The following is a 12,472-nucleotide window of genomic DNA, read 5'->3' as shown; positions in this document are numbered from 1 at the left end:
TAGGATATTGTCTTAATAATTGAGACATAATAATAATTGAGACATAATTGAGATATGATATTGTCTTAATTAAGTGCCCTAGATATTTCTGGCTCTTTGACTCACACACTTTTTCTTTTAAAAAATGTACATTTATTCTTTAATTGTTAAATATTTAATGATAAAATACTTAGCATTATAAGTTGTTGTTTTTTTAGCTAAATGCATTTGTATAATTGTTCTTTTTCCTCATGTGGTTCTTCTGCACTAAGGTAAAGATAATTGACTGTGGGAATTTCAACTAAATGCTTCCTGACATCAAAACAAAATACAAATTAGAATATGGTATCATATGACGTGATTTTTGTTCATTACTTATTGCTCTGCTCAATTCTCCTTGTATTGAGCTAATTCTAATGAGAATTCTGGTAAAATTACAAATGTTTTCAGGACTCCCATGTTAACATGGTAGTTACCCAGCATTTCCTGATTTGCTGTGTCCCAACTTTTTATTTGCGTGTTGGTTTGTTCATTTATTCATTTACTTATTCATTCAACAATCAGTAAGTACTAAGCACGAGAATCTTGCTAAGTACTTAGGATAGAGCTATGCACAAGAAAAATACAATCTTTGCTCTTTAGAACTTACTATTAAATGGAGAAAATAAACATTTTAGGATCAATGAGATCATATAACAGAGGGAAAGAAAGACACAGAGTATAATGCCCCTCAATACAGTATTCCTTTCTTGAATTCGTTATTTTCATATTTTAGGTATATCTACTTACTATAACCACTATGTATAAAATCAGTTTAATAATATTTTTAAATTTCATAGGATCATTATTCTTCAGTTCTGGGATCCATATCATGAGGGAAATCAAAACCTGTATCTCAAACTAAGCAGCCCCAGCCCCTGATCCTCCACAAATTAAGATGAAACTCTCCTAACTGCTCTGTTCTCTTCAGATCATAACCAGCCCCACCCACCTCTAGACTGAACACCTTCCTGTATCGCCCTCAAACTCCTGGCTGCCCTTCCTACTCTGGGCAGCCACGCTGGTCACTTGCATGTGCATCATATCATTTACCCCACTGGTCATTTAACAAATGAGCCACCGGCACTCAATACTACCTGCTAAACAAAACTTCATCTGGTCTGGGTTGGTAACTGATCCACTATGATTCAGAAATTATCACCCTTGTCTGTGTGTCATTTGTTCTATCTATAAAATGAGGGCATTCATTTTCAAAAACTTTAACTGTGAATTCAGTTAGTCATATCACCCTAACTCATATTTTTTCATTTCATTTATGAAGATATCGAAAAAAATTGCCAAATGCCTTGGGAAAGGCCAGATACATTGTATTTGTTTGTTAATACTAGTTTAATTATTTTATTTTACTTATTGCATCCCCATGACTTATTTGCTTTTTGTAACTGGAACTTTATACTTTTTGACTGTCCCTCACCCATTTCATCCACTCCCACCCCCCCACCTTTGGCAACCACCAATATGTTCTCTGCATCTATGAGCTCGTTTTTGTTTTGTTTTGTTTTTAGATTCCACTTACATAAGTACACTCATACAATATTTGTCTTTCTTCGTCTGTCTTACTTTCCCAGCACAATGTCCTCAGTGTCCATCCATATTGATCAATGGCAAGATTTCATTCTTTTTTGTGGGTGAATCATACTTATGTGTGAATTATATATAGAGAGAGGGACAGGGACAGGGGCAGGGGCAGGGAGGCACATTTTCTTTACCCATTCATCTATTGCTTGGCACTTAGGTTGTTTCCATTTCTTGGCCATTGTAAATAATGCTGCAATGAACATGGGGGTGCATATATCTTCTCACATTAGTATTTTCATTTTCTTCTGATAAATATCCAGAAGTGGAACTGCTGGATCATGAGGTAGTTCTATTTTTAATCTTTTTGAGGAACTGCCATACTGTAAGAGAGGGCTCTTAAAGAAAGAGCATCATATTTTGAAATTAGACCGGTTATATACAGTGAGCTCTAGGTTGCTCATCACTGGTCCATATCCATTCTGTCTTTGACTCCTACTATCTATCCATCATGGCTAAAGACAAAGTGCTTCAGGTAGAGACAAAAGGAATGACAGAGTCCTGAAAATGGTGCCTTCTGGGGAGAAAGGGGTAGTAGTAATTTTTCCATAAAGTCCACCTCAGAGTTGTTAGAATATACATTATATTTCAGCAAAGCAGGAAGCAGGGACAGGAGAAGATGCCAGATTATGTCCAACAGACTGACACTAGAGGAATGCCTGTTGAGCACTGAAAACTATGGAGGCCGCGCATACCAACATGCCCTCTAGTGTAGTGCTGATAACGGGTCATGCAGCAAACAAACGTCTGTGGACTGACACTGGCCCTGTTGTACTTTTCCATTTTCAAGAGTGAGTAAACAGAATAAACAACAAATAATGTAGGGTCTATTTAAAAAAAAAAAAAGAAAATGCAGCCCAAGAAAGGGGAGAAATGCCCTATGGGCTTAGGCAGGAAAGGTTGCCTCCAAAATCAGTTCTCTGTAGGAGACAGAACAAACGTAACTGGAAAAAAAAAAAGAGAGAGAGAGAGAGAAAAGGACTTCAGCTAAAACCCAGCCAAGATGAAAGATCAAAAACACATATCCATACACACACATACAGTCTAGTAATCCAAACCTGCACAGAGCAGAAACGACCCCATGGAAAATTGACTGAGGACAACTGAAAGGTACAAAATTAGTCAGTCTACATTTGTTCATTAAAAAAACACTTACTGAGCACCTATATATGTATATTACAGAGATGTGGAAAAGATAAAGTGTTATCCTACAAAAACAGGTATTACAACAATGGGGGGAGGTGGAGGAAGCCAACAAGAACAAAAAAAATCTAAAAAATGAAGCAGAGGCAAGAAAGATGTAATAGCTTCAGCAGACCAAAAAAAAAAAAAAAAAAAAAAAAAATCAAAACCTCTATTCCCCTAAAGAACTTCTCTAGTTGAGATTAATGATGACACCCCAAATTCAGTGTCTTGTGGCTTTTAAAAGAAACAAAATTTATGCTCTCAAAGCTCATTCCTATAAAATGACCTTAACAAAAACAAAGGATAAAAGTCAAGTTGCCTTTGAACTTCCACAAAACTAAATGTCAGAAGAACATAGACAAAAACCTACAGAGTTCTGAAAGTCTGTAACTTCTTAACTGAATCTCTAGCAAACATATTTGTGTGTGAACAGATTGTGTATGCTTACTAAAAATCGTATGAGACGAGAAGGAATCAAACCCACAAGGGTTCAACAAAATAAATGCTAAAAATCAGAAATAATTCTTGAAAGGAAGCCTTGTTATTGTTGGTAGGACATGTGGGAGGGTAAGAATCTACAATTATAATTAATTCATACAGGAATAAAGATAAATAAGAATTCAAGTTAAAAAGGAAACCACCCCAAAAATCTCCAAGAAGAGAGAGATGCAAATAGCAACAATAGAAGCAGAAATAACTGAATCAGAAAAGTAAAAGAAAAAGAAAATCTCTGGTAGCTATTTGGTCCCTGTTTCTCCTGGTGATAGACCTGTCTGCTCTACTTCCCACCCCACCCTACCCAAAGGGCAGAACATGACCCAGGCGTGGCCAAAATATTCCTTCCACTGCCTTGGCTACAGCAGTTGGCTCACAAGTGGATTGTGACACCATTAAGCTAATCAAAATGCTTCAACAGCACTTTTCCCCTTAGATATCTTATTTATTTTTTTTAATAATTTTTTTGAGTTTATTTTATTTATTTTGAGAGACAGAGAAAACACGGGAGCGGCAGAGAGAGATAGAAAGAGAGGGAGAGAGGAAGAATCCCAAGCAGGTTCCACACTTTCATGCAGGGCCCGATGCAGGGTTCAAACTCACAAACCATAAGATAATGAACTGAGCCAAAATCAAGAGTTGGAGGCTTAACCAACTGATTCACCCAGATGCCCCTTATCTTAAATATTTTAATTTAATTTGGTTTAGATAAAATATTTGGGGCATATAGAAGAAGAAACAGAAAGCAATGTAACCAGTTCCTGTATATTTACCACCCAGCTTAAAAAATACAAAACAACTTAAACAACCCCCTTGGTACATCTCCCTGATCTCATTCCCCTTCGGGTCACACTGATGGGAATATTACTTGGACAGTAATTTGGCAGTATGGATCTAGAACTCTTAAATGTTCACAACCTCTGATTTACTTCTGTTTCTGGAAATCTATGTTAGCAAGATAAACTAAGGGTTTTCTCTGAGACATTATTAAAAACATTTTAACATCTCTGAAATTGAGGTGTTTTTTACAACTGAGGAAACTTTACCCTAAATAGTAGGTTGTTTTCCTTCTTTTTTAATGGTATATAAAGTATATGACTTATAACCAATGGCTTCTTAGATTTGATGAAATGCAGTACATTGTATGGCTATGAAAATGTTTGCAAAGAATGTGAAATAAAATGGAAATGTTAAAAACAGCATTCCATATTATGGAACTGTTTAAAAGCAAACAAAACACAAATACACAAAACATACACATAGAAAAAATAATTTACAAAAGTTAATGGTGATGGTTTCTGGGTAGTCGGTTTATGTATGCTAAATTTTCTTTTTCCTTCAGATTTTGTTTTTTTTTTCCCAAACTTTGTTTAACAGGCCACGCAAATGCTCTTATAATGGAAACATCTTCTCGTAAATGATATTTTTCAATAACTGAACAACTAACTGTGTTTTAAAGTTCAAACTGTGGAATATCTGGTCACCATGTCTTTTCAAAGCATTAGTCAAACAAATATGATTTCTGTTACTTTGGCTATGAAATTTTCATAAAGAGTAGAACTTGGCTCAGATTCTGGAGAGAAAGCCAAAAAAAATTACTCAGCTCTACTCCCAGAGAACTCAGGCCCTGTAGATTTTGTAGTAGATTTTGGCAGCATTCCCTTTTCTGATACATGGTAAAATGCTTCATATCCCTAACTTACATGTGAGTGTTGTTAAAGGTGGCCCCGAGTCAATCGCTCGAGTGAGTCATCTGAACATGTTCAGTGATATAAGTGGAGAGGAGCGTTTATAGGGGAATGAGAAGAGGAAGCTAGGAGAAAAGGTCATTTGGGACATTCAATTTCCTTGTTTCTTATTCCTTAAAATATTTAAAGGGGAATAAATGTCTATCTGTAGGGGCTAATGAGCATTTCCAGGCCTTTATGTTTAACCTCCAATTATACTGTTCAAAAATAGTTCAAAGGTTTCCCGTAAAAGTTTAAGGAAGTGAGGAATTCATCTCTGAAGCCAAGAAAAATCTCAAGATTTCCATAGATAAAAACATAAAAAGTAACCAAACTTCTAACTTAGTGGTTATATATCTTCCTAACTTCATGTACTAATTCTATTTTTAAATCATTTTATTTAATTTAAATTATTCACTGAAAGAAAGCCAACTCAAAAATGAGCCTTCTTTCCTTTCACATGTTTATTTTACAATCAACAATGAGTGAGAGAGGAACATTTCCAAAATTCTTTCTTAGAGCTTGCTAATTTAAACTTAAGGCATAATTACCTTCTCTTAAACTAAAAAAAAATAAAACAAACTTAGCCCCACATTTTAAAAAAAAAACCACAAAAGTTCAGTAATGAGCATTCTTTTATCTGTATTGCAAATAGAACTCACAGACACGATATGATCAAAGTGCATTTATGGCAGATAATTGGGCTAGTAAGATTCATTTTTTTTAATGTATATACATGAGTATATACATCTGTCAATATTCATTGAACTGTTCTCTTTAAATGGGTAAATTTGATTTAATGTATATTTAAAAAATTTTTAAGTATTCCCAATGGTTCTGCTGTATTTGTCATATCCAAGTAGTCCCCTTTCCCCCCACTGACAAAGTCATAATTTAGAAGTGCCTTCACAGAGATAATAAATTACAAAGCATATCATTCTAGTTATGCATATTATGACACCAAATCCATTATAGAGCATATGATACATGTCAAAGTGTTTTCCAATCAATGGCTTCTTTAATGATTCTATTTAAAAAAAATTTTTTTTTCAACGTTTATTTATTTTTGGGACAGAGAGAGACAGAGCATGAGCGGGGGAGGGGCAGAGAGAGAGGGAGACACAGAATCGGAAACAGGCTCCAGGCTCTGAGCCATCAGCCCAGAGCCTGACGCGGGGCTCGAACTCACGGACCGCGAGATCGTGACCTGGCTGAAGTCGGACGCTTAACCGACTGCGCCACCCAGGTGCCCCTAATGATTCTATTTTAAAATACATATGTTAAATGTAATTAGGCACTACAATTAAATTTTTCACTTGAAAACCTATAGAAATGAGTGAAACTGTAGGCAATAGAGTATAAATAAGGACTTTGATCATTCTTTTTCTCAGTTCAAAATGACTAAGAATGATTTTGTTTTTATAAGTTTTATTAACAGAGTTTAGGAGAGAGCTTTTCTAAAACTGGACAATTTACACAGAAATGGAAAACTTGTGAGAAGTTTCTTATGCATCCTCATTCATCTGGAAGCCTTGGTCAGACTTGCATCAGAATAAAAACTCTTTTTTAAGAGAAACCCATGTCCTTGAGAACTGTTCCTTAATTCTAGTGTACTGTAACCAGTGAAATAATTTTAAAAACACAATTAGCACATGAAGGTAGGAAGACACACAACAGCTAATGTATTTGTTATTACAAATAATAACCTACTAGACTACTATTCCAGGAAAAACAACCAGTAACTTCATTCATTAGGTTTATAGCGATGTTTCTGTTGACAGATCCAGGCATTTGTCAGAGCTAAAATTTTCTACATTTATTACTGATTAATGACTGTCAATGAATGAGAATATTATATTAGAATTTCATAATCTCAACTTATAGCAGAGGTCTGAAGCTAGGTCCGTATTCTCAAAAACTAGTACCTGTATTCAAAGCATCAGATCTCACTGAAATTCACAAATGGTTATTCTTTACAACAGAATTATCAAGGGAAACTCAAAATTGACTTTTTTTTAGTCTTTCCTGTAAGCACATACATATTATACATAACAATCATCAAGTTTTGGTTAGATATTGTTATTATTAAGACAAGGTTTATAGTTTTTGAAATAGAACAAAGAAAGTATTTCTTGATCAAATGGAAAAGTTGTTCTGCCACTGAAAGTCATCTAAGTGCAATCTGCATTCACCGTGTTGTTTATTTCATTATATGTGTTTATTACATTGCCAACTTTTAAATTTCGTACTACAGCACTTTAGAGAAACTCTTAGGACCAGTGTCACTAAACTTAATTTAGATAGACCTAATTTGAGTTTTCCTAATAGGCCACATTTCTTCATGAGTCCTGGTACACTTATGCAAATACATAAAGGTGACACCTTACCTTAGAATGTCCCATGTACTCAAGATACCAAGCTTGTAAACTGCCTCCCCCATCACCATCCCTACTCATTCAGGGCTGCCACTAAGTTATACCAAGGTCTTCCCTTTTTCTCAGAATAGTTAGGCCTATTCTGTACTAATATTGCTTTGTGTCTCACAATTCAATGATTCTTATCAGGCCATATCTTTCTCATAATGAAAACCATGCGCCCCTAAACCCCTTTCCTTTTTTGGGTATCTTGCAAAAATTCATCAGTTCCATTTCTGTGAACCAAAGAAAAAGTTTAGGCCTCATCTAGTAACTATTTATTAGGTATCTACTTATGTGCCACTGAGCTAGACTCTAGAAATGGGTGATAAGGGTAAAAGCAATGGCTAGAAATATGCCTATGGCAAGGGAAACAAAAATCACTAATCTTAACATGGGATAAGGTCTCATAAAGGGAATGCAATCAACCATGGAAGCTCTCAAAAGTACCTAGAAATCCTATTTATAAGCATCTTTCCCAAAACCCATTCATCTCATTAAATTTGCTTTTCTTCAAGCATTAATATCTAAGATAAATAAAAATAATGTCTTATTCAATAGAATTGTTTTTACATTTAGTTTCATTACTAGACTTGCTTTTCTAGTATTTTTCAGGGTGGCAATGGTTTTTCTATACTATGACTGTAATATGTTCTCAGGTTATAATAAAAGTCAATCATTTATTGAATTATTTTCCAGGGAAGATGGGTCCCAAATTCCCAACAACCCATTCACAATAAACTTCTGAAGTACAAAATATTTGTAAACTGAGAATGACTTAATCTTTATTGTTATATTTACATTCCTATGGGCTTAAGAAATGGTGCTACCACCAAGGTAATACCAGTGACTTACTAGCTTAACATAAAAAATTATTCTGACAATTGTGAAGCTGTATGCAAACCTTCCACTGGTCTAAGAAGGACCGAGTATGGGAACTTCAGTAAAGAAGAAAAGTTGGTTTGTGATATTATCTTTATTTTATTTACTTTTGACTTTAAGTGCAAGATACTGGTCCAGAAAAGGTTTCCAAAGATCAGCTGAGTTTCTTCTTATACATAGGTCAAAGGCATTAAAAAAGAAAGAAAGAAAGAAAGAAAGAAAGAAAGAAAGAAAGAAAGAAAGAAAGAAACCACAAAACAAAACCTGTTCTACAGGCTTCTGCACACATAGAGGAAATGCACCACTTTATATATTATGTCTAGGGTATAAACCCTTTTGATATGTTTACTGACACTCTATTGAAGTTTTCATTTCAGCTAAGTTGTTCTGCCTTAAAGGACTCACTTGAATCACTAAGGACATATTTTTTGATGCTGGCAGAGAGGAAATTAGAAACTTTGCCTAGAATGGTGCACCTCTATGCAATGACTCACTTTAGCAGCTAACAATGTATATTTCCTTCCTCCCACAGAAGAATGATTACGTGTCTTCCACTGATGCCTTTAAAAAGACATATAAAAAATGAGTATACAATCTCCTGTTAAGGTTGTACAATTAAAGTTTTTCTTGGAATGTGAATACATATTTTATGAGTTTATTTTTCTTTTTTCTGCTGTATTGCTTGTATACATATATGCATTTGGCTATAACAGTTCTTCAGCAGAACAAAAATATTATGTGAGAGCTCGGTATCAGCTATAAGAAAATAACTGTTTTAATCCTTAATTTGAAATCCATGTGCATCCATTTTGTATCAAATGGTAAATTTGATATGTACGTTGTCTAATTCTTACATTCATTACAGAATTTGGGGAAAAAATCATGTGTCACTTATTGGATCTAACAGAAGCATTCAATATTTAAATTATATGTCCTTGTAAATAATGGTATCATTAACACTTCCACTGGGATTATGAGAGAAGGGTGTAATTTATAATAATTGAAGATACCAAACATCACATTGATAATTTTAAATTTAGTGACAATACACAGAAAGAGGTAACTCCTGAATTTTTATGCAGTTGAAAAAGAAACATGAAAAGTAGTATACTGCCACTATTTTATTTTTGGTAACCCTCTGTAAATAAAAACCCATTTCCAAAATAAGATATTCCATGGACACAGAATAGTTGGTAATGGTTCAAGTGCCTTAGGCAACAGAGAAGTATTGTTTTGTAGTTGCTGTTTTTTTAAACCTCTCCTAGTAACAGCAGTTCATCATGCACAAAGAAACAAGGTAACAACACAATTTAAAATGAATGTATAAGCAATAACTGTAAAACCTTTACTGAAACTAAAGTTTACCATATTAATTCCATTTCTATGAACTAGTATAGATAACCTGGCTGATACTCACCAAATGTTACAGAAATGTCCAGGCTTGTCTAAGCAACAAAAAGTAGACACATGGTGAGGTGCTGAAGACAGCTCTCTCTTGGGCTCAAAGCACTTTACATGAAGTAGCTTTATCTTCCATTTAATAGAGGGTGCCTCCTATTACCAAAGCGTTGCAGAGAAAAGAGTTTCCACAATCCCGTCTTGACTTTCTCTCTCTCTCTTTGAAGAGTAACAGTTACCACCGGAAAACGTTAGCAGAAAATGATCACTTGAACACTCACACAGGGCAGCTGTAAATTTCCACTCTCTTTGCTTGCTCTCAGATTCCAAGCCTCGCTTGTCTCTTAATCTGTCACAGGCAGTTCTGTTTCTGGTCAGACCAGCTTGCTTCTGCTTTCTCCTCTCCCTTTCAAATGCACTCTTTTAGATACATACCACACAGTAACAGCTCCCTCTTTTTCTTCCTCCCTCCCAACTGTGCGTCACAAGAATGTGTGTAAAGCAATTAAAGCTGAGGCAAATTTAAATCTTGCTCCCTCCTCCCAAAACAGTCTAGGGATAAACAAAATATTTTTCTCATCCCATCTTTTCCCTTTAAAGTCCTATAGTCGTTCATGTATGGGGTTCTGTCCACAGATTAAACTGGCCTGACAATGCTGTTTAAAAATGTTTCTAACAAAGGTGTGTTGACAGTGATAATAACAGATACATCTGTTAATATGTTAGCTTCTCAGGGAAGATGCTGATTCCTAATCATAATAAAAATGTAGCAAGGAAATACTCAAGTATTATGAATTTAATCTTCAGATTTTAAAAAGCAAGGAAGATTTTAGAATTAGTATTCATACTTTAATTTTAAGTGTAATTTTGTGGAAGTTTACTGTATTTTAAAATATGGCATATTTTGAAACTTAGAAACAACATTTGTAGTTACAAAAGGGAAAATTACAAAGAACACAGAAACATATAGACTCTGAAAATATTAAGTAGAACAGCTTCTACTACTTATGTGTAAACCAAATACAATTACTTTGTTTAGAAGCCCCCGTCCCTCCACGTATACATACACAAACACTGCTCAGGATGATTAATATCTCTTCGATGAGAATTTATAAGGCTAAAGACTATTATAATACCACTTTTTCACTATTACACATGTAGATTTATAAGGTAAAATACCTTAAAATTATGGATCTCTCTGCAAAAGTTGAGAATGAAGAATTAAGTAGAAAACTGAGTGGAATGGCTGGTGACAGGCTTAGACAACATTTGTAGGATTCTTTGGAATTAAAGAGGCAATGTACTCAGCTTGGAATACATGCTGGCCTTGAGAGAAGGCCAGTCAGGGAGTCAGGGCCTGCTTTGGAGTTTTCTCTTCTAGTTCCTCAGTCCCAAAGACTTTCAGGTTCTGTCTCCCAGTTTATATTTCCAATCAAAATTCTCGGGCTCCTCTTCTTTTTTTATTTTATTTTTATTTTATTTTTAATGTTTGTTTATTTTGGTGGGGGAGGGTGGGGCAGAGAGAGAGGGAGACACAGAATCAGAAACAGGTTGTGCTGAGAACTCAGAGCCTCACACGGGGCTCAAACTCACAAACCATGAAATCATGACCTGAGCTGAAGTCGGGTTGAACACTCAACCGACTGAGACACCCAGGTACCCCTAGGGCTCCTCTTCTGATGACAGACCTCTCAATTACAGAACTGACAATAGTCAGTAGACCTACTGTATTTTAATCTTAGTCTCTGCAGAACTAAAGCATCCCTAAGAATATGAGCTTAAATAAAGTGCAAAGCAAAAATCTACAGGGACACTTGGGTGCCTCGGTCACTTAAGCATCCAACTCGATTTCAGCTCAGGTCATGATCTCACGGTTCTTCGGATTAAGCCCCGTGGCAGTCTCTGCACTGAGAGTGTGGAGCATGCTTGGGATTCTTGCTCTCCCCATCTCTCTACCCCTCCCCCTGCCAAAAATAAATAAATAAACATTTTTTAAAAATTATTAAAAATTTTTTTAAATCTGTAAATAGATTAAATTGTTTATTACCCTTAAGAAAAAAGCAAATAAAGCTTGGCTTTATTTCTTAATCTATATATCATATGTTTAATAAATATACCCTAATATACATATATTTGTATTCTAAAATATGTATTTCTTAAGGTGGTTCATTTAAAGTAGACTTTTAAACTTAAATATATTATAATGTAATTTGGTTCTTAACACCTAAGAAATAGGCACCAAAGATGACTAGAAATTAGTCTGTCAATTATTCCTTTAATTTGTAGTTTTGTAAAACATAGAGTTTTATTCCCTACTTTTAAAAAATGTTAAATGGAGGGGTGCCTGCGTGGCTCAGTCATTTGAGCGTCCAACTCTTAATTTCAGTTGAGGTCATGATCCCAGGGTCTTGGGATCGAGCCCTGTGTCAGCCTCCATGCTGAGCACAGTACCTGCTTAAGATTCTCTCTCTCTCCCCCACTTGCACTCTCTCTCTAAAAAATAAAAATAAATAAAGTGTTAAATGGATATTATCACTAAAGGGTATTAAGTGCCTTGTATCTTCCTGAGTCCAAGATTATACTCAAAAAGTTCTGGTATACCTGAAGATATTCAGAATTTGTAAGGATGGTGTTTAGAATAACTATGAGGTAAAAATTTTTTAGGTCATTTTAGCACTGAGAGACATTATATCAATCTATGATTCTAAGGCACAAAATAAAGACAAGGTATTTAAAGTATATAGTAAGACTGACTAC

The 12,472-nt window shown here is 35.0% G+C and overlaps 1 protein-coding gene across 5 annotated transcripts in view; it reads right to left on the bottom strand.

Moving 5' to 3' along the window:
• CAB39L (calcium binding protein 39 like) overlaps positions 1-12,472 on the bottom strand; it is a 131,844-nt gene that overhangs the window by 87,181 nt on the left and 32,191 nt on the right. For 2 of the 5 annotated variants that reach the window (XM_047079519.1, XM_047079533.1), the window contains one exon: positions 9,735-9,934. The exons of 2 other annotated variants lie outside the window; for them this stretch is intronic. The gene's annotated coding sequence lies outside the window, so the exon portion shown is untranslated. Of the gene's footprint in view, positions 1-9,734; positions 10,513-12,472 lie in introns of those variants that run through there. One more of the 5 variants, XM_047079527.1, reaches the window with a different exon arrangement.

The sequence above is a fragment of the Lynx rufus genome, unplaced genomic scaffold, assembly GCF_022079265.1.
Source record: "Lynx rufus isolate CCGP_SWC_20201006 ecotype Redwood Valley unplaced genomic scaffold, mLynRuf1.p SCAF_1, whole genome shotgun sequence".
In the NCBI taxonomy this organism is placed as follows: domain Eukaryota; kingdom Metazoa; phylum Chordata; class Mammalia; order Carnivora; family Felidae; genus Lynx; species Lynx rufus.
This window is presented reverse-complemented; position numbering and strand designations above follow the sequence as displayed.